Source organism: Triturus cristatus, chromosome 4_2 (assembly GCF_964204655.1).
Source record: "Triturus cristatus chromosome 4_2, aTriCri1.1, whole genome shotgun sequence".
Classification (NCBI taxonomy): Eukaryota; Metazoa; Chordata; class Amphibia; order Caudata; family Salamandridae; genus Triturus; species Triturus cristatus.
Window position 1 is genome coordinate 381592289 of NC_140586.1, and position 23869 is coordinate 381616157.

Here is a 23869-nt window from a genome sequence, read left to right on the forward strand (position 1 = left end):
CCTGACGAAGGGCATAAAAATAGCCCGAAATGCATTGGGAATGAGATTTTAAGCTGTAAACATGAATTTAAGTCCATACGTGATGTGGTAAGAGGCCTGGATTGGCACAACTGCCTTATGTGAAACAAATTGGACTATGGACAGTGTTATCGTGATTAAGAAAGTTAAATTGGAAAAATTGGATAAATATGGAATAAACATGATGAAAATGAAAAAGTTGTAATTTGACTCTTTAAAGCTGTGCAATTGGGCTTGCAGCACAACGTAGCTGCAAATTGTTATTTGAGTTTACGCACATGCAAGGAGGCGAGGAACGTTTAACCCAGTCTGCACGCAAACAGGAATAAATTGAGAAACATTGAGAAATATGAAAAACGGATATATCATGGTGTGCAACTGCTACTTTTTTGTGTAGTGTCAATGAATTTCTTGCCTCAACAGCAGTGTTGCATCCAACACTAACAATTGACAAATAGGAAGACGAACTTATCATGTAACACCTTCACGAATAACGCTGCCTCAATTCATGGAAATGGAGATAAAAATATGGATCTATGGACTGTTTTCTTGAGTTTCAACAAGCATCTAGTTTAACGGAGATACTACATGAACACTCGTAAAATTGAACCAAACAAAGATGCATAATGTTTTAATTTATTGCATTGGTACAAATGACTGTACTTTAAGATCGGGCATGTTACACAATGTGCTGACACATTATTATAAAAGACAGAAGGGTTGACGACATGATTTTGGTTTCACTATTTGGTTTTCATTGCATGGTTTTATTTTATGATATGGCTGTTTCCGTCGTAAAGACTTGTGGGAGATGTAGTTATGGAGGTTATGAGGGAGGAACCTGGTTTTGATGTCTAGGGTGAATCATATCTCGCAATGTTCAGCTGGAAGTAATCCAATTAGATTGAATCACCGCTATTGGTTGAATTTGCATCAAGGCAATGTTTAAACTGCGCATTCAGGAGAAGTCTGGGTTTAACGGCAGATATTAAAAAAGGAGAACACTGAGCAGTTAGAACGATTTTTGAATTACAAACAGGTAACCCCTTTTTTAACCAGAAACGGAATTGAGAGAGGTCACGATGTTAATTTGTAATTAACTTTAGTTTTCAGCAGGGGTTTGAGTTTATTTCAGCACAAGGTTAATGTTGAGAACACCAGGCAAGTCGAGCGTTTATTTAGCAATGCGGGTAGAATGGCAGGTTGAACATCGAGGATGGAGTGGGGGAGGTCTCCGCTTGCAGTAAACTCTTGCGATGTTAGCATATTATGAAAACACTGAGGGATTTTTCGTTTTTTCATCTTTGAAACTATTTTGTTTTTTCATTTTTGAAACCATTTCAGTGGGAATTGGGTAGTGTTATGTTCAATGTATCGATTGTACCATGGCTGAATGTATTCATGTAAAATCATGATAGAGTTGAAACACAGAAGATTAACATGGGTTTATATTATTTTTAGAATCAAACAGCTGCCCCTGATGAAGGGCATAAAAAGAGCCCGAAATGCATTGGGAATGAGATTTGAAGCTGTAAACATGAATTTAAGTCCATACGTGATGTGGTAAGAGGCCAGGATTGGCACAACTGCCTTATGTGAAACAAATTGGACTATGGACAGTGTTATCGTGATTAAGAAAGTTAAATTGGAAAAATTGGATAAATATGGAATAAACATGATGAAAATGAAAAAGTTGTAAGTTGACTCTTTAAATCTGTGCAATTGGGCTTGCAGCACAACGTAGCTGCAAATTGTTATTTGAGTTCACGCACATGCAAGGAGGCGAGGAACGTTTAACCCAGTCTGCACGCAAACAGGAATAAAATGAGAAACATTGAGAAATATGAAAAACGGATATATCATGGTGTGCAACTGCTACTTTTTTGTGTGGGCTATTAACACCAGCTTGTGAATGGGGCAATGGATTTATCGCAACTTACCTGCAAGTCCAACTCATCTATATAAGTACAAGAGTCACCTAATAGGACCTGTAGGCAGTTAGCGGTGTGGGCAAGAAGTAACACATCGTCTGCATACCGATTGTGTTCCCATATGCGGTATATCCTTCACTTTATCCACCTGATGTTTTTGTTTATCTCATTTACGTAGAGCAGAAAAAGGAAGGTAGACAAAATGCACCCCTGCCCAACGCCTCTGGTAGAGTTAATGTGAGGGAAGTATCCCCCTGAGGGGCCATAATAATCCTGAATTGACAGGCCCTGATGTAGGCGTCTAATGAGTATCTGAAGTTCTTTTTCAACCTACAGTGTGGAATAAATATTTGAATGAAACTGGTGTGCAACGTGCAAACCTTTCATCTCAATGGGTGGTGAAACATTTCCCCATACTGCATTAAACTTTGTTAAAAAGACCATATAGCAAAGTTATATTACCACAGAATATTAAGTATTATGCCACATAGTGTTCCGTTTCTTGTACATCATTTATTAAGATGACCCTGTAGTCTAATTTAGCTCTTCCATGTAGTTCTAGTGGCACTGCCCTTTCCCTACCCGTCCCACACCCCCCACGCCTAATTTGATGACAACAGTACACAAATATTGGATTGGGCCACAAGTAGGGTTAAGTACAACCAATACATCCATATAGATACATAAAAATAGCATCCCTCTTCCCCTGTCTTCAAACACTTTCACTATCAGAATAGGGTATCTAAAAAGTTGCAGTAGAGGAGTCATGGGGAGTAATACACCACTCTTCCACCATCCTTGAGCTGTTTCCACATTAGCTCTAACTTGCTGTCCATCACCTTAACAAAAATGTCTTTCACCCCAATACAAATTGTACCTGGCATCTATGCTGCTTTCCAACTAAGGTGATCCCCTCTCTGGCCCAGTAATTGCAAATAATTTAAATACCTGGCATAATTAGATGCCCATTCTTGATACCCTCCCTCCCGACTGCCATACTCTCTGCCCACAATTAGAAAGCATAGTACAAGCAGCCGTATCTGCATTGATTGATGTTCTCCTATTAGACGTGGGTCTATAGCTGCGCAAACCCAAGGCTGACAGCAGAAATTGAGGTTGGCGGCACAAGATCAGGCACCACCTTTATCCCACCACACCCCCCTGAGTCTGTGGAAAGTTAAGAGACTGGACCATATTCAGCCATTCCAGCACTTAACTCAGGACTTTGGAAAGTGGGCAATTGTACTGTTATTAATGTTAAACAATTATATTAAGTTATGATAACTAAATATTTTATTAAACATTTGTTGCCTGTATCCACTTAAAAGCTGGGTGTGTTAGCAGGTCCATCTCCCAGCCAACCACATGTGGTCAGCAGTGAAGTGTCTGCTGCTGGGAGCACTCCATCCTGGTACTAAACTTCATACATCCAGAGAGGACATTCCTCCACTGTCCTCAGTTGAGCTTTTTTGGGCCTGTCAACTGCCACCAGCATGAGGGGAGTTGTTTCAGGTCATACAATTTAGACTTACCACAACCCTTTCAGATGTTGGGAAGATAATGGCAATACCCACCTGGCTAGTGACAAGTGCCTTCTGCATTCTGTGCACTTTCACTCTTTCTATGAATAGTACAAAGACGGAGTGTAAGCAGGACCCTGAGCACATACATTAGCAGGAACTTAGGTGGTGATTCCTTCTTTCCTAGAGTGAGAAGGCAGCTCTTGCAGGGATGATTAGCTCTGTGCACTAACCAGTGCTTAATTTGAGCTGGTGGTTTCCGGTGCTCGACAACCACACATAATTTTCAACACAGAAACCTGAGACAGTCTGCCGCAAAGTGGCAGTGTATGGCTAATTTAGAGATGACCTCAACAACAGTTTATTATTGATTGAATATGCATTAAAAATAACTATTACTTAATGCCCGAGCCATTCTCATTGTTTTGGATGCCTGAAATAATCCGAATTGTCACACTTGCAGGAGTGTGATGGTTAGATGTTGTGTCGTTACTATCATTGGCAGCATGGCAGGGGCAATGTGTGGTTCAAGCTACAATGGTATCCTGACGAGAGCCCAGGCACTTAGGAGCATATTTACAATACCCTATCACCACCACAATGTCCCTTTCAGTGTTAAGCCACTTAACATGGCCACTTAACGTGTCTTAATGCTGCCTTGTGAATAAGGCCCCCTTTCACACTACACTTAACGTTCAAGTGGCGGGCAATGGGTGTTATGGTGTGTGTTCCACCGCGTCACCTATTGAATTTGAAGCTACCCCCTATTTACAAGGGCAGCGTAAATAGGAGGCAGCACTAAAATTAAGAGCAGGGAAAACCTGGTCTTAAACAGGTGAAACGAGGAAACATGCTTTATTTCTCCTCGTTTTTGCTGTTTCTGTGTGTGCTGCTTTGTGCAGCACACATAGAATCAGCAACATGCCAATGATTGTTTATGTGTAGGAAGGTCTCCCTTCCTGCACATAAACAATCATTTGAAAAAAAAATGCAGTTTTGCAACTTCTATGTGTGCTGCATTAAGCAGCACACATAGAAGTTACAAAACAGCATTTAAAGATTGTTTATGTGCAAGGGACCTTCCTGCACATAAACAATCTTTCCCTCAACACAGGCACCCTTGCACTATGGTGCAAGTGTGCCTGCATTGGCGCTAGGCAGCTAAAGTGCAGGGGGAAACGCAGGGCCACACAGTTTTCCAGTAAATATGGTGCAGCCCTGCGTTTCGATAGTGACAAAGCGTGTCGTTAGCCTTCTTGGCTTAACAACACTCTTCGCCACTTCTTTGTAAATATGCTCCTTATTTTTTTACCAACTAAACACTGGTACTAACTCAGCCACTTTTTTTCTAGATTTGGAACTGCATAGTCCAGTGCATTGCTTATCCCGCTGCAGTCAGTGCTTGTTCCCAGCTTCCTCCTTCCTGAGTATCCCTGTTTTTTTTTTAAGTAATAAAGTAAGTAATACATTTTATTGTTTAGTTACTTAAAACCATAACAATTTTACATAAATCAACATTCTTTTTTGTTACTTAAAACCATAACAATTTTACGTAAATCAACATCCTTCATTCAGCAATGTAAAATAGTTTCAACATTTTACAGAATAAAAATGTATCATGCAGTGTATAAAAAGCAACTGATGTGAACTAATTTGATTTTGAAATCAATGTGTACCACGTGTCTAACTTACTTTGCTCTTGATTCCTTGTTTTACTAGCTGAGCATGCTAAAATACAAGTAAAGTGCATTTGTTAAAAAACTGAGCATTTGGGGTGTCAGTCAGATTAATTACTTTCTGGCCAGCTATGAGTTACATCTGTGAGTCTCTTAGTCCTTTAACTAACAGAATTGTCCTGGCAATACCGCTAAAGGGAATCCAGTGTTTTAATAGTAATCGGTGTTGACCGACTGTGGAGTCTCCTTCTCCTTGCAGTAGCGATTTTACACAAGAGGGTAGAATGACATTTCCCCCCTGTTAAGGTTGCCTCATAGAGGTACTTCTGCTTTCACAGCTTGATTGTGAGCACGTAAAAGCGTTATCAGTTTGCAGTTCATTGGGAGGGGGGGGGGGCGGATGAGTCCATGCCTCTAATAAATGCAGTTCTACAGGAACGTATTCCTCTGTCCAAGAAAGCTCTCCTTAAAAAAGTGAGTTATGCTGGTTGTAATTTCTTTCAGTGACATATAAGATGAATGAAGTCTTCTTTTTGACTGCAGCAAAGATGGCATCTGTGTGCTTCCAGTGCAGTGCGTCTGCCAATGTAGGGAACATCCCAAACCGCAATGCCATCAATTGTCTTTTTATGTGGCTAGAGAATTTAGAATCTAGGTAGGCTGACGATTTAAGGACTTTATATTTGTTAGTCACTGTCCATGAGTGAGATCTTCGGAAGAAAATGCTTTTATCCAATATCAAAGAATGACATTTTTGTTAATTGCTAACTTGAATGTTTTATTCCAGAGATCATTGGTACAGGTTGCTTTAAGTGCGCTGTATCGGAATTGATTGACCTGCGATCCATTTCCAGTTCTGACCATAGTGCTTCGTTGAGGCTATTTTACTCTAGGTTTTTTATCCGGTACCAGACTTTAATAAACGTATATAGTATACCCAGTATTTCTTTCATTAACTCGAATTCTAGGCGCATTTGCCCTGGCGAGGCGGTTGTGGAAACTTGAAGAACCTTTTTATAAATGCTTGTTATTAGGTTATTAAGAATCACTGAATATTTCCCATACATAGCAGCGCTAGCGTAAGTTAGGGTTAGCAGGGTTTTGGCGGCTATCACCAAGAGCAACGGCCTTAGTGATGGTCCCCCCAGTTCCTTTGCCAGCGACATGATGGCAAATGTTAAGGCACCAGCTCGCTGTGTCATGTAGTTTGTCTGCTCACGATGGGATAACTTGTTATCTATATATTATCCCAAATACTTATAGCTGGATACGTTCTCCAATAGTTTGCCTTCTAGCCAGATTTGATATTGTGGGGCTAACCGGTTTGTAATAAGCATTGGTTTTGATTTTGATATGTTGATTTCCAACTTGTTGGCAAACAAAACTCAGAAAGTTCGATTAGTAATCTGATCAGACCAACCTTAGACTAAAGAAGACGATGTTGTCTGCATAGGCAAGGTGAGAAAGTTGTAGCTGACCTAAGTGCGGCGAATAGGAGCTAATTCTATTGAGCTTTCCCAACAGGTCTGATATGAATATCCCTGTTACATAGGGCCTTATGTAGGTAGCCTAACATTTACCACTTCATAAATACCGAATTTTACCGATTCGGTATTTATGAAGTGGTAAATGCTATGTAGGTAATCAGTCGGTAAAAATTACCGAATCGGAATTGGTCGGTAATTTAGAATCGGTATTTACCGATTCGGTAATGGTAACTGGCTTCCTATTGATTCCTATGGGCCAGGAGGCCCATAGGAATCAATGGGAAGCCAGTTACCATTACCGAATCGGTAAATACCGATTCGGTAATGGGGGGAGCACAATCAAGGGTGGAAGGGTGTCACAGTGACACCCTGTTGCACCCCTGATTCCTGCATGTGTGCACATGTGGCACACATACATGCCCTAAGGGCATGTATGTCTGCCACATTGCACACTTCTAAGTGCCAAAAAATGCTTTTTCTAAGCCATTCGTCATTTACCACCAACTTTTAGTTGGTGGTAAATAACGAATCCACACAACACCCACACACTCCCCCTACATCTCATTTCAGGATTCGGTATTTACCGAATCGCTAAAATTACCGATTCGGTAATTTTACCGATTCTGTAAATTACCGAATCCTGAAATGTCCCCCCTACATACCAAAAGCCTGAATACCGGTCGGTAACGGGATTTTTACCGAAAATTGGCCGTTACCGACCGGTATTAGGCTACCTACATATGGCCCTTGGTGCTCAATTCACAAAGGTGAATTCCATATTTCATATTTTCAAATAAGAAGATTTATTGAATTTTAACAAAACACCATAAAATATCTTGTGAGGAACTAGGATGTGTTGAAATTCTTTCCTGAATGAGTGGTGATGCATGTTGATGTATGTGTTTCTGTACTGGACAATGTGCCACAATGCAGAATGTGAAGCACATTATTGTAACATTTTTCATATAATACCTTTTTAAACACATAGAAACACAAGTAAACACACCGGTTTATTGATGTTGTTATGAATGGTAGGTAAAAGTAATATTTATTTACAAAGGTACCAAATAAAGCAATATACAGGATTTGGATGGGTGGGTATAACATTTGTGTTTGGTTTTATATAAGTATGAGGTAGTGAAGGTTTGGTACAAATGTTTATAATTTTGGTGGTTGCTGATCTGGCCTGGGGAGAGTCAGGGTGAAGGGGTGGGTTCAATGGCTCTGGCTATGCCATATTGGACCCCCTGGACGCTGTTGTTGTGCTAGGGGATTCCAAGGTTGTTCTTTGGGTTTTCGGGGTATGGTGGGCCTTACAAGTTGGTGGTGTGCTCATGTTGACTGGAAGCATATGTTTTGGCCCTTCAGATCATGACAGGAACTTGTGTGTTGTGGGCTGTTCCCTCTAGCATGACTTGAATAGGTCGCTTAATCTTATCCAAGACACTGGTCAATATTTCTAGCAACCTTGGTATGGCTTCCTGCTGAGGGCTGATTTTGCATAGTTTCTCCCCCGTTTGTTGAATATCTCCCCTCACAGTGTATTGTTACTGAAAAAACAGATTTTCTCAAAGGACAGGATTAGGCCATGCCCTGCAATCCATAGGAGTTGTCTAGGATACCCCTAATGTCTGATGTGTGGTCTGTGGTGTTCACATGATGAGCACTGGATCAATGACGATGTATAGATAGAATTCATTACATAAATAAAATATTAGAATACATGCTTAGTGTCAGTGTATATAAAAACGTCAGGAATGCACATAGAATAATGATGTTTGGATCAAAGCTAGTTGGATGAAGTTGTTATTATTGGACACAAGCAAATACAGTCTGCAAATTATTAAGGTTTTAAGACATTTGAAAAACATTGAACTGATGTTAGCAATATTGAAATGGATGCCAAAAGAGGATAGTTATGAAAACATATCTATACTCACCAGAAATGTTTTATTTAGCAACTTTATATATTGGTTGCAGGCATATATAGCTGCACTTCAAAAATAACAAACCAGATATGTGGTTTAAGGGAATTAAGTCAGAGTATAAAGTATTGTAAATTATCTTGTTAAAGGCTTACAAGAATTTGCCATCTAGCTATTGTCTGGAAAATCCAGATCTCTGCGTATCCTTTGGGTCATAAGAGTAAGTGGAGGAATGGACAGAACACAGGACCTGCAAAACATAAGCGGTCATGATAAGATTCATCACATTATAAGGCTACTGATTATCAACGAAAGTATATGCTGGATACATGTAACATAAACATATATAACAAAGAGACAATCATATCAGTGATGATGGATATAAAAACAGATTACACAAAGGACTAGATCATAGACATAGGTAAGGTAAACTGGTAGGCGTGGTTGGGATACATTTGGATGTATAATCTGGTTGTTTCCCTTCAACTGTAGATGACACTGTTGCTCCAGCAAGTAGCACCAATGGAACTGAAATGAGGACTGTTTAAAAAGAAAAGACGGTATAAAGATTAGCCTATTTAATTACAACTTGAACTACATTTTGGATTGTAAAAATCTGTGTGAGTGAAAAGTGTAAGGTATGTAACTATATGTGGGGGCGTTAAAGGGGAAAGAGCGTGAGACAAGTGTGGATTAAAGTGATACATTTAATCTATGGGAGTTCATTATTTTCCCTGGAACAGGCAGGTCGCATAGCAGGTCAAGTTGAACAGTGGGGTGGACTCGGGAGTGGGGGTTGCAAGCAAGAATGGAGATGGGAGCCTTCTCTTCTTGAACCAGGGTAAACTCCTTCATCCGCCGGCATTCATTCTGTCAATTGTTCTTGACTTACCCCACAATGCATACTTCCACTCCCAATGCAATGACAGAGTTCACTAGCCTCTGCTACATGCTAGGTGTGTCTGCTTCACTGATGGTGTATGAAGGAAGACCATGTCGTTTCTTGCAGTGATAAATAACAAAGATAACTTCAAGATCTGTCTTTTTAGGTCGAGCCTCGACCTGTTGTATCTCTGTATGGGTGTTTAGCACTCCTCCCAATTCCTATTAGTTGTTATGTGTGGCATTTTAAAATGCTTGCTTATTATTGGTGCATTTGTGGAAAATGCCCCTCCACTATGTGCTGAGGTGCTTCCCTGTGATTTCATTAAGAGGATGTTTGTGTTGGCCATCACACTACAGCTGTTATGGCCTCTCCTCCCTCCTCCCATCTGGTTTGTTTATAGCTGACTCTTGCCTGCACTCAGTGCAGCACCTGAATTCCTTAAATGTTAGCAGCAACTGGGTTGGCTGGCTCACATGAGCCCCCTGCTTGTGTCTTCGGTATGTTTTACAATGATTTATTAGCGCTAACTGTAAAGTATTGGAGCGCTTTACATGAGCGCCAGTTATTTGTTTACATTAGGAACGGGTAAATTGAGTGATTTGCCAAAATCGATTGTTGAGTCGACGCCGTGACTCGAACATTTTCCCCTGATGCACAGCTGGCAGTGTTGCTGCTTTTTAAATCTCCTCCCATTCAACATTTGTCCATGGTGCATAGCTATATCAGCAAGGTCACACTATTGCGTGAAATCTTGCCTTAGCGCCTGAATTCCTAACGCCCATGTTTGCATCTCTAATGAGATGCAATGTGGGCGTTCCTCCCAGGATAACGGGAAAAATGTCGCTAAGCGTCATTTCTCCTATTATCAAGCCTCACGCAAATCAGCATAGCGTCAAGAAAAGTAGCAATAACCTCTGTTATCGCTACTTTCCTTACGCCTGCTTTGAAACTGACTTAGCCATGATATCCTATAGAAGGTGGATATCATGGCAAAGTATGTGAAGCCCTATCAGCAACCTATCGCCAAATTTCGTGGGATTATTGCTGGGTTTCCAGAGATAATCACACGTTTGGCAGTTAGCGCTAGGATTTTTATCGCTTTTGAGATAAGTGTTGCTAATAGCACGCTATCTCAGCGATAAAAATCCACGCTAGCCGGCGATAATTATCCTAGCGCTAAGTGCGCTTAGCGATAATTATCGCCGGTTGTTGCTGATATGCCCCTCTGTTCCCTTCCCAACCCTCCAAACTTGTTTAATGAGCAGAAATGCTGATGTGAAAGAATACAGATTACTTTTCTATGTGGTCATACTTTCAGTGTCATTAAAAGGGCAAACTTTATGGTTGTGATGGATATTCATGCACTGACAAAGACTAAACGTGTGTTTATGAGTTGTGGCAACGTTGTATCCTGCATATACAAACAAGTTTAATGAGTTCGGACAGCTTTGGCATCACACGGACGTATATTACATATGTGTGCATGTTTGCAGTATTTGTAGAAAGTGACAACATCGTTTAAACAGCACAGGACGTATGACTAGAGGGTCAACTGTCAATAAATGTTGTCAAACAATAATTTTTCTGACAGCATAAAACCTTGATACGACCTCATAATTTAAAGGTAATCTTTTGGGCAATGTTGACATCATGCCAAAGTGTTAATTTACTTATAGTCAACATAGTGTTGATGTGGCAGCTTGTAGGTTTGAAGTATTATGAAATGCAAATTTACGTTTTATGAAGTGATGTGACCCCTGCTTCACAAAAAAAGTATGTCATGTGAACGAATTTTAATGGTGTTATAAAATATATATTTTTGGGTTGAAGCCTTGTTGACATCAAGACCAACTATAAATGTATTTGCTGAAGTCACACAATGACCAAATGTACCTATCTTTAACACATTTCTGTAACCATTTGCTCTGTGTGGGCTTACAGCACTCCTAAGTACAAAGTGTCATTTTTCAGTGTATTGCGTCAAGGTTGCTGTGATCATATTCAGACTTGTCTTTGATAGCACGTAGTCTTGGTGTAAGAATGAGATGAAAACACTTTGCATTTTAGACTGGGCAGAAGACAGAAGCATTGGCACTTCCCAGCTCTTGCCTCTAAATAGTTTTATCTGTTTTTATTTTTTTGTCCTCATTTTGCCAAATATCTTGATGGGTTATACTCTAGTCCCTCTAGGTCGTGCCGTGGGGAACCTGACCGTGGACCATAGAGCGACACCCAAGAGTAATAGCCCACAAGTATACAACTGTTTCCAATTCCATCTCCAAATACTAAATGGGCCTGCTGGAAAACAGGAGATAATATGGCCAACAGAGTAGATGGCATAATCATAGGACTCACGTTACCTTTTCTCTCCACTTTATCAACGGAACCCAAACTTTCTCTCTGCTTTTTTGATCACACGCCATATCAGATTCACTAATATATATAATGTTCCTAAGGCATTCTGAAAAGACCGGAGGGTTCTCGGATTTTCATAATTTACAAATCTCCCGTCTTGCCAGCAAAACAACATAAAACAAAAATCTGGATTCGACAACAGAAATTTGCAATTCTTGATCCAAACTTAGCCCCAAAAAAATTCAACATACTGTTACTTTTAGTTATATCCCAATGATTTCTCCTAGAGAAACACTAATCGCATTCCAGAAAGGGACTGTTTTTGAACATGACATAAACATATGTGTATCGTCAGCCTCCACTTGCATGCACCTGGGACAGGTATATATGTTACCTGTGACCTTGGAGAGTTTTACAGGAAACCAATACACCCTGTATGTGGTGAACAGGTGATTTTGTTTTAGTGGTGCTGATTTTACTACTTTTTGTAACGTGATATATGAATTATTCTACATTTGCATCAAGTCCCGATTTTCTAACTCTTCGCCCCACAATTTCAAGATTTCGTTCTTAATCTGTCCACCTGTCTCCACAAAGGCCCAATACCAAAACGATGTTTCCTTACTCCACTGACCGGCTCACATTACTTGGTCAAATTTAGAATCCTCAAACTCTGCCCAATCTTGCGTTGCCCACCAAGAGCTTAGTTGATAGTATTTGAACCTTGTAAGCAAACCGTTAGTACAATTTCTCAATGCTTCCCAACTGATCAAGGTAATACCGACCTTAAGGTCTGCCCAACAGCGGATGCCTCCAGTTTTCAAAGGTTGACTTAATTGGTCTCTCAAGCACTCCGGCGTACTGGGAGAATCCCAAATTGATGCCCATGATGAAAAATGGGAGTCTTAAAGTCCTTCGCACAGACATCCATGTTTTCAGTGCTGACTTTAAAATCTTAAGCCTCACTTTTGAAAACAATGTAGGGTCCCCATATTCAAAAAGAAAACCAATTTGACTTTGAGGTACATCTTTCAATAATGCTTCAAAGAGTGCACCTATCGTTGATTTGTCAACTTTGTTAGCAAGGGTACAAACATTCTTAAACTGAAAAGCATAAAAATATGCAAGTATGTCTGGTAATGCCAGTCCTCCAATTTCAAGTCGTCTACGTAATATTTTCCAGGAAATCCTTGGACCTTTTGCTGCCCAAATAAAACTTCCTATTCTTCCCTGAAGTTTTGCTATATCTTTCTTTTGGAAGGTCAACGGGATAGTATTAAACAAAAATGTCACTTTTGGCAAAAGAATCATTTTTATGAGATTAACCCTACCGTAACTATTGAGTGGTAAATTTGCCCATTTAGAAAGCAAACCTATAACTTCTTGACTAACTTTCTTCCAATTTACTTTTATAGTATCTTCGATATTCTGTGTTATTTGGACTCCCAAGTATCTTATTTGGTTCTTCGCCCCACTACTTGCCACCTCCTGATTCCAATCCATAATCTCAGTTTTCCCTGAGTTCACTTTGTACCCAGAAATGTGGCCGAAGACATCTGCCTTCCTCATCAAGTTTGGGATTGTGTCTTGCGGATTACTTGTTTAGAGCAGCAGGTCGTCTGCATAGAGCCCTACATTAGCTTCAAAAGTGTGGAATGTAAAGGGAAGAATAGCCATATCCACCCTGATCAAATTAGCTAAAGGCTCAATTTATATATTAAAGAGGAGCGGGGAAAGGGGGCAACCATGCCTTGTTCCTCTAAAAATTTCAAACCAGTCTGACAGCCTCTCGTTTATCAAAACTCTGGCTTTAGGACCATGATATAAAGTCTAGACCACCGTTACCATATTCTGTGGAAAACCAAAGCTTCGCAAAGCCTCCCATAAATAAGGCCAGTGTACCTGGTCAAAGACTTTGGCTGCATCCACTGCCACTATAGTCAAGGGTATTTTCTGAGCCTCTGCCAAGTCAAAATAGTTTTATCTGTTGATTTCCTTTTCAGATGTACTCTTAAAGGTTACAATCTTAAAGGTTAAAATAAATGTATGTTTTGAGTGGAGTTGTATCGAGTAAGTTGTGACAGGGGTCTTTATGTTTGCGTGTGCCTGTGTGGGTTTTGTGTGGGCCTTTACGTGTGTGTCTGATTGTTTAATGTGTGTGCGTGTGCTTACTGTTTCCACACTCAAACATCACTGTACTGGGATATGCAAAAAGTGAGATTAACATACTTCAAAGAGGCTTGAATTCCTGAGGTAACATTAACGTGCTTCACAGGCGCTGATACTCCAGACGTGAGAGGTTTCCATGAGCAGCAGCATAGGACTGTTCTTTCTCACAGGGTGCTTAATGCTCAGAACCGCCTTCCCTCAAGCAGTGACGAAAGGTTATTAACAATATTAAGTGTCGACAAAGCAGGTCTGATTGACTTGAATGGAATCATTTTGAATGTTGAGACGAAGATGATGTCAGTTGGAGCCACTGAACATTACAGATAGCTCTGCTGTCTAAGGCCTGAGTGCTGTAGCTAGGTTTGCTGTTCACTCGATACTGAGAGATTGTTAATCTAACACAGGCTAGCTCTGACATCTGAGGCCAGATCATGTGTAATTTGTGCAGGAATTTTTTGATAGCTTTAATTCATTATTTTGTCATTTGTGCACACTTGCACCAATGCCAGTACACAGATTTCAACTAATTTGTACCAGTTTAACTCTTCAATACAACAATAAGAAATTGAGATGTGACCAGTCAACCTATGTGAAGGGCCATCCCTTCTGGTGTCCCCACATTTTAGAAACTTTTACTCCTTTTGAGCTAGAAATATGTTTTGTTAAAATCCGCAGATTATGCAGCAGATCATGTAGGAATGGGCCAATTCCATAATTATGTGGAAAACATTTGTGGATGCAAAATTGATTACTTTCGATAGTCCTGGCAAAGGTTAACAGGCAGCTCTGCTGTCTTAGGCATTAACGGCAAATGGGTCACCTTGTGGATGTTTCAAGAGTCTAACCATTGAGTGCAAGGTGTGTAACCGCCTTGTGAAGGCTTCTAGAATCTAACCATTGAGCGTGTGGTGTGTTACCTGAAGAAACACAAGCTTTATCTGTCTCTGAGCGCTTCACATATGAGAACTGTTTTGCTTGAGGGACTGCTTTGCTATCTCAACCCTCACTCATAGGTGTGTAGTCTGAGAGTAATCATTGGTATAGCACTGAGGTTTTATGGCCTAGTGAGAGCTGTGTACCCTGACGCTTATCTTTGCATATGCATGCTTGTCTGCGAAGGACAGGTCTCGCTGGAACCATAAATCCATGTAACCTGTGGAGTAGCTTTGCTGTCCCAACTGTTGACGACAGCTTTGGGGCCTCTGATAGAACTCTCCTGTCTCAGACATTAATGAGAGTGATGTGGCACAGTCAATAGCTCTGCTGTTTTTAGCATTGCTGAGACATGTGCAACGATAGAATACACTTTTATCGAAGGCCTTGATGAGAGCAGTGTATCCTGAGGTAGATCTGTGGATACGCAGACATTGAGAGCTGTGACGCATTTAGGGTAGTTCTGCTGACTCTCGTACTACCTACATGTGTGTAAATTAAGTATTGCTCTCCTCTCTCAGTTGTTCATGATGGCAATGGAAACTGAGGGATAGCTCTTCAGTCTTGGCAGTCACAGAGTGCATTGTGACCCCAGGAGTAGCTCTCTTGTCACAGGCCTTACATAGGTGTGTTACCTGAGGGGCGGACTCTGTTATCATAATTACTACTTAGACGTATGCATGCTAAGAAACAGCTGTGCTACCCATGACTTTGCCCACATCTGTGTGACCTAAGAGGAAGTTCTGCTGTCCCAAATGTTCATCAGAGCTCTGGACGGTCTTACAGTATGCACTGGCTCAGGCATTAATCAAATCAATGTAACCCAATTGATTGCTCTGCTGCCTGAAACATTACTGGGAGATGTGCACCAATGAGGTAGCTCTTCTGTCTAAGGCTTTGATCCAAGCAGTGCAACCTGATGTAGATCTCTGTTGACTCAAACATCAATGAGAACTTTGATACTTGTGGGGTAGCTCTGCTGTCTCTCGTGCTACAAAGATGTATGTAAACGAAGTATAGCTCTGATGTCCCAGGGGCTACTGACAGTAGTGCAAACTGAGGGATACAAGACATGTGCCTGCAATGTGGCATACACATTATTTTGTGTACAATATGTTTTTTGTGAATGGATACTATTTGGGCTTGAGCAGCCCTACACATATTTAGGAATTAATCTATAATTGAACTACCCAAGTTAATGATCTGCATGGCTAAACTCTTATTAGGTCCAAAAGGTGAGACCTATTGGATATGCCAATGCTTGTTTCAATGAAGTGCCTCTTCTGTTTGAGTTTTGTGGTCTGTGGCCTAGAGGATGTAAATGGTTCCTATTGTCCACAGGCTCACATAGTCCCAGTGCATGGGATGTATCGATGCATGTCTGTGATTTGGGTCAAGTATAGAGTATTTACATATTCTCTTCCATTTGGAGTTCTGCACCCCACTAGCGGAGATTTTGACATATATTATGAAAAAGTCTGACAGCAAAGTTACTATTAGTAAATTGGCAGTCAAAATTACAGTAGTAGGAGACTACACCCCCTCGTGTCAGGGGGGAGACTCATAATTCTCTTACAATGTGGAGATGGAATTGGTAAACATCATCCAGATCTCTACGTAGAAGTAGGTGGAAATCTATGTGTGCAGACAATTCCCATACATAGAAAAAAATGTGCATCACATCCTACATTTGTAGTTTGTCTCCTTCTTATGGATGCCTCTGTGATTTTTTCTTTATAAAGGAGGAAGCACTAGGCCGAGGTTTGACAGGTTGTGGCAGGTTTGCTGTTTGCTTCACATGTCAGCAGTGCAACAGAGCTTCATACTCACATTAACTGGATGGAGAACAAGTGTGGAAAGTATTAATCTGCAGTACAGGCATGGAACGCTGTTCTTCAAACTCTATTGAAGTTTGTGTCTGTCTGAGTCATGCACAGTGGTCAGTATCTGGTAAGCCCATGCGGTTTATTTGCTTGTGAACTAACAATAGCTGACATTTGACACTGACAAATTCCGTTCTGACCAGATATTTGTTTCCAGATCATCTAACTGGAGGGTCAGGCAAGTTTAAGTGCCGAATTCCGATAGTTTGCTCATGTAACCTAGTCCCCTTTTTACCCCCGTGCAGGGGCAATTGGCCTGCCTAAGAGATAATGGCGGTAAATAGCTTTACTTGGAGGGATACGCCAAAGGGATGACAGACATACGTGATTGAATTTCCTAAACTGTCCCTTAACCTCATGCAAACATTTGTTTATAATCCCATTGGCTTCTAACCATGTAGCAGGGCAGTAACAATAATATTAATAGTATGTTAACTGTAGTACATGGTCTAGTCTCTGTAGAATGCTTTGATGTAATAATCCTTTCACATTTCTGTTCTATGTTTCTCTTCGAGTTGATGTTCTGTTCCAAGACAGTTAGACTCTTGTCTCCTGCTTATTTACCACATCTTGGCAATGATCCTCAACGAGCCCAGCGTGCAGATCCTTCGTCATTCTCCTGGTTGAGCCCTGTTCAGCGTACCGGGAGCAGAGCGGAGCAGAGGTAAGCAGTACACGAAGACTTCGGCGAGAGTGGACAGCAGTTTTGGTTCCTCCATGGCCTGGTAAATCGCTTTGGTGCAGTTCCTCATTCCTGCGACTTCTCTCCTGTGACGTATCGGCTCAACTCACCAAACGTAACGCAACCCAGTCCTTGCTACGTGACGCATCTTCAGTGCTTCGGCGTCCATGTTTCCTTGACGACCATGTCTACAATTGTATCCTGGCAATGCCCTGTACGGCGCAGAATGTATTTGCGTGCTCTTTCCTCACTTGCACTACGCTGCGACGCAACACGCCAGCTGAGGACGTCGGCGGTCATCTTTGGTCGGGGAACAACCTTTACAATGCAACTTTTACAACGCACTACACTTACAACGCAATTTTTACAACGCAACATCCACTACAACGCATTCCATTACATCGCATGACACTACAACGCATTTTTAAAAACTACCTTTACAACGCATTCCATTACATCGCATACTACCTTTACAACGCATACCATTACAACACATAATATTACACTACACTATCCAACACTTACCCTACTGTTGCACCCCCTGGAGTTAGAATAGTAATTTTTACCCCTATACTAGCCAACACTTACCCTACTGTTGCACCCCCTGGAGTTAGAATAGTAATTTTTACCCCTATACTATCCAACACTTACCCTACTGTTGCACCCCCTGGAGTTAGAATAGTAATTTTTACCCCTATACTATCCAACACTTACCCTACTGTTGCACCCCCTGGAGTTAGAATAGTAATTTTTACCCCTATACTATCCAACACTTACCCTACTGTTGCACCCCCTGGAGTTAGAATAGTAATTTTTACCACTATACTATCCAACACTTTCCCTACTGTTGCACCCCCTGGAGTTAGAATAGTAATTTTTACCCCTATACTATCCAACACTTACCCTACTGTTGCACCCCCTGGAGTTAGAATAGTAATTTTTACCCCTATACTATCCAACACTTACCCTACTGTTGAACCCCCTGGAGTTAGAATAGTTATTTTTACCCCTATACTATCCAACACTTATCCTACTGTTGCACCCCCTGGAGTTAGAATAGTAATTTTTACCCCTATACTATTCAATACTTACCTTAAATGCAATGTAATATTATGCGTTGTAATGGTATGCGTTGTAAAGGTAGTATGCGATGTAATGGAATGCGTTGTAAAGGTAGTTTTTAAAGATGCGTTGTAGTGTCATGCGATGTAATGGAATGCGTTGTAGTGGATGTTGTGTTGTAAAAATTGCGTTGTAAGTGCATGCGTTGTAAAAGTATGCGTTGTAACGTCATACATCCTCTTTGGTCTTGTGTTTCTTCATCCCCATAGCAACTGACGAGCTTCCTCAACCGTGAGCGCAAATTCCACCCGACATACGAGTCACAGCGATAAACTTGGAGTGGTGTCTCGCTCCTCCTTCAGGATTGTTTAAGGTACTGTTTGGCACCCTGTCTTTTCTCCTCATCGATATACACGCCTATTGTATATTGTGTTGCACATCTTTTGAACATATATTTGCTCCTCCACGGTGATATACACGCCTCCTGCTGCTTGTTTACTTCTGTGAACTCCTACAATTTTTAGTGTTTCTTCACCCTTTCTACAGCGAAACATACGCTTACTATGCTATACATTGTAGTTCATTTTGGGCATTTTCCTCAAGTATCCCTAATCAGTTGCCTTCTCGACTCCTACTGTGTACTGTATCACAGACAAATGTTGGCATTTTTTACCTCTGGTTATAATCTTTCAAACCTTTTGAACCTCTTCCTCATTATGGCTGATTCTCATGTTTCTGTTGTTTCACCCCCCCAATTTCTTAGCACATCCTGGTCCACCTAGTATTCCTTGGGAGGACTTGATCCTCATGTTTGAAAATTATTTAGATGCCATAGATGTTCAAGACTTTTCAGCCAAGAGGAAGAAAGCCCTACTTTTGAGCACATTAGATAAAGAAGGACAGCGTTTTTTTGCTACCTTCCCCAAGCACTCCAAGCTAATGGCCAAGCCATGCCCGATGACTACAAAGAGGCTGTTTGTAGGTTAGAAGTGAGATATGCCAAAGAGGAGAACGTAGTAATGAATAGGTACAAGTTTTACACCCAACATCAAAAAACAGGTGAGTCTATTGAGGAGTTTATCTCAAGACTGAGAGAAATGTCTATAAAGTGCAAATTTGGAGCCATGACTGATGAGTTGATTAGAGATCAACTCATCATCCAATGCAACAACAAAGAAAATCCAGGAGCATTTATCGGCGGCAAAGAACCCCAACCTCAAGACTGCCATTGACCCTGCTAAGGTAGTGGAGGAATCCGAAGGCTGCATGAAGTAGTTAGAGAAAAGAAATCCCAACCCTGACATGAATGAAATTTCTTCACAGGAGCATCGTGACTTCTGCCATGATGTTGACGTCTCTGGCACCATTGCTGTAATTAAAAAAAAAAAAAAAATTGTGAAGAAACCCTTTATCTCTAAACCTGTGAGCGCCAACCAGATGTTTGTTACTAATATAATGTGTAATAGGTGTGGCAGCAACGCACACACCTCTGACTCCAAGTTTTATTTCGCTTCCAAGCAGGAATGTCTTAAATGCGTCCGTATCGGCCATTATGCTCGAGTATGTAGAAGCAAATTTCACCCTAGTATTGCTACTGTACATGATGTTGAGATGGGTGATGAATGTGACGGTGATAAGATTTTAGTTATCAATTCTGATGATGTAAAAAGTGAAGATGACAGGAGAAAAAATAGGCCCAAGGCTATTTTCTCCATTGATGGTTGCAATGTCTCTTTAATGGTTGATACTGGGCCTAAATTCACCATCATTCCCAAATGTCTCTTTAATGAGAAGTGGGGCAACAGACCACTTCTTCCCAAAGACATTTCTCCTGGTGGTTATCAGGGTGAGCCTATTGACGTACTTGGGTATTTTGAGGCTCACATTTCTTTCTCTCACAGAAACATTCTTGGCAAAATATATGTACCTGACCTTGGCCCAGCTATTTTAGGGTGGGTACACCAATATGACCTACACACCATAGTCAACCCGAGGCACCCATACAAATCATGGTCATAAGATAAGCATCTGGACAGCATTCTCGAAGAAGCACATGTAGTCTTCAGAGAAGAACTGGGTCAACTTAAAGGGCTCTGGAGTCTGCTTTTCTTTCTTGAACTTCAACAGTATGCTCATCGCATACTACTCAAAAAAGACTCGATTCCTGTTCAACATAAAGTCAGGCATTTACCCATCGTAGTAAAAGACGAGATTAAAAATCTCATCAAAGAGATGCTTGACACAGGAGTGATAGAGCCGGTAGAAGCTTCTCCTTGGATTTCTCCTGTTGTAATTACTAAGATGGCAGATGGCAAGTTGAGATTCTGTGTTGACATGCGCTCCTTGAACCAGTGTGTTGTTACTGATACTTTTCCACTCCCCAACATTACCGAACTGGTCACCTGGATTTCATCAGCCCCATGGGTGAATTGCATGAGTTTGACAGGTTTGGTATTGTCTTGGTGGATGTTTATTCCAAATGGCTGGTGGTTGAATTTACCAACAACATTACCACCGAGAGCACAATAAAGTTTTTGAGAAAACTTTTCAAAGATGCGGGTATCCCCTCTGTTCACATTACAGACAATGGCACACAGTTAGTTTCTAAAGAAATGCAAACCTTCTTAATAAGTTGTGGAATATCCCACCACCGCACCTCCCTCAGGGGAACGGCTTGAGCGAGAGGGCTAATAAGGTGGTCAAAAGGATCATTCAAATGGCCTTGGCTAATGGTTGTGTTGTACAAATGGTTAATGAGATGCTTTGGGCTTATCGTTCCACTCCACACCTTCATGGTGAAAAATCTCCTTTTGAATTGATGAGGTTCAGGTCCCCTGGTACTAAATTAGTTCCTCCTTGGATAAAACCGTTAGTCAACTTACGTGAGGTACAGTTTGCACCACAGAAACCGGTGAATAATGGCTGTCACTTTAGCATAGGCGATCAAGTTAAGATCAAAACTGGCAGGATTGAGAGAGGCTTCTCCAAGTTTAAAGGACCTTTCACTGTCCAAAAAGTCCTTGAGCACTGCGTCATCTTAAACAATGGTGAGTGTAGCTCTATACAAGAACAGTCGCCATAATGAGCAAAGCAAGCACGTGGGGTCACTCAGTAATAGTGGCTATGTGTTAGCTCAGGATCCAGTGGATGCCACTCTCCCTGGAGTTTCAGGTACTGCTCTGGGTGGGGGTGATTCTCTCATTCCTGTAAGTGGTAACTAAACTTTTATTCCCAGCTCAGAGAGCATTGGTTCGTTCCGCTCTCTCAGGTGCCGCAAGCCACCCATGTATCTTAAGGATTTTGTTTGTTAACCTGTTTTCTATTGTTTATTCCCACCTCACCCCATCCTTTTCCTTTTTTCTTCTTTGATGAGTTTCTAGTTTTTGTCATTGGAAAGGAAGAAGATGTGTAGTACATGGTCTAGTCTTTGTAGAATGCTTTGATGTAATAATCCTTTCACATTCTTGTTCTATGTTTCTCCTAGAGTTGACGTTCTGTTCCAAGGCAGTTGGACTTCTGTCTCCTGCTTGGAAGAGTCCGCTCTCGCCTACCTCCGCACTAAAATAAAGGATCTTCTATTTTACTCACCGAGTCTGGACCACTTTATTTACCACATTAACCATCCCATACACATTGTTAATCAATGATGTCTCCTTGATCAATCTCACTCATGAGGCGTATAAAATGTAATTACATCCTTTCAGCCCTGTACAATGTATGATCTAATAATTAGGGACACATATAACGCTCAAGGGAGCCTACCAAGCACACATGGTGATGGTGAGAAGAAAATCAACTACGAACCACGTGTGTGACGGTTATCACCCTTTTGGGTCTTGCTGCAGACAGCTTTAGCATCTTGTGTAAGAGCTCTTGTCTTTGATACATTGAAAAGAAACATAAAGGTCCTTATTGCTGTATATGCAAAATCAATTAAATATACAATAAAAACAATAAGTATGAAGAAGTATAAGTTGAATGCAGGCTTTGGGCCAGGCCTCCCAGCCTTTGTTTGGATGAGGTGTCCATCAAGGCCATGACATGTTGGAAATGGTTACATCGTCCCATTTGGTGACGTAATCAAGTTAATCTATTCCTAAACTGCCGATGGCCATCATATTCAGCCATAAATTAAGGCCCAGTTTGTGCTCCTTGACATATTTATTCTGGAGGCACATCAACATTTTAACTTCTGGTTTATGACTTTACTGCTTGCTGTTTGGCTGTCTGAGCCTATCATATAATAAAGGTACAGTGCTATGCAATAATTGCCTCTGAGTACTAATTTGTTTTACTTAGCTATCATGACACTGTTTCAGGATTTACAAGTCTTTTGCTCACAAACTAAATATGTGCTTGCAGACTTTCTTAAAGCTGCAGCAGGAATAATGGCCCATTGTCAAAAGGGCTTACGAGGCAATCATCACGTTTAACATAAACTTCAACGTCTGTCTTGATGTGATAACACTCTTCGTCAAAGGGTACAACTTATCTCTACTAGTGTAGCCTGATCGTCAAAAGGAATTATTGTTATGAAGAAGATTATTATTATTATTATTAATATTATTAATATTAGTAGTAGTATTAGTACTAATAATAATAATAACAATAAAACAAAAATAATAATAATAGGCACCTACATGGATTAGTACTAATAAAACATTCTTTTATTCACCTTCCAGACTGGAATTGTTATATTATACATTGATTAATGGAACAACAAGTTTATAGAACTTACATAATGTATGCATGTTTTGTAGGCAAAAAAGTGTGCTTTATTAATAACAGTACTTGTGCTTCTTAAGGTGGATGAAAGGATAATGGTATAATACTGCAAACTTTTAAATATCAAGCAACATGTTATCATGTGGTCCCATACCTAAACTATGATACATACAATACTACATACAATACCTAACTTACAATACCAACTTGCCATACCCACCTTACCTAGCCACCATATATAACATACCATACCTAACCTACCTACCTAACCTACCTACCATACTTACCTACCTTACCTAACCTGTCCTACCTACCAAACCCACCTATAATACCTAGCTACTTTACCTAACTACAAGACCTATCTTACCTATGTACCATGCTTACCATGCTTACCATATGTTACCTAACCCACAATTTCTACTATAACTAGCCTACCCTGTCTTTCATTCCTACCATGCATAACTTATCAATAATAACGTACCCAGCACACATATCCTCCCTACATCACTTAACCTAAAATACCTAACCAATCATATCTACTTACCATACATGCCAAGCCAATTTCACCATATGCAACCTATCATACCTATCTTCTATATCTAACATACTTACAATAT

The 23869-nt window shown here is 40.6% G+C and overlaps 1 long non-coding RNA gene across 3 annotated transcripts in view; it reads left to right on the forward strand.

Moving 5' to 3' along the window:
* The first annotated feature begins 979 nt into the window (after nucleotides 1-979).
* The window catches only part of LOC146833924 (uncharacterized), a 71555-nt gene continuing 48665 nt past the window's right edge, over nucleotides 980-23869 (forward strand). Inside the window, exons 1-3 of one of the 3 annotated variants that reach the window (XR_014960288.1) lie at nucleotides 980-1057; nucleotides 1480-1581; nucleotides 4822-4925. This is a non-coding gene — a long non-coding RNA (uncharacterized LOC146833924). Of the gene's footprint in view, nucleotides 1058-1479; nucleotides 1714-4821; nucleotides 4926-23869 lie in introns of all 3 variants that reach the window. The other 2 variants (XR_014960289.1, XR_014960287.1) reach the window with 2 other exon arrangements.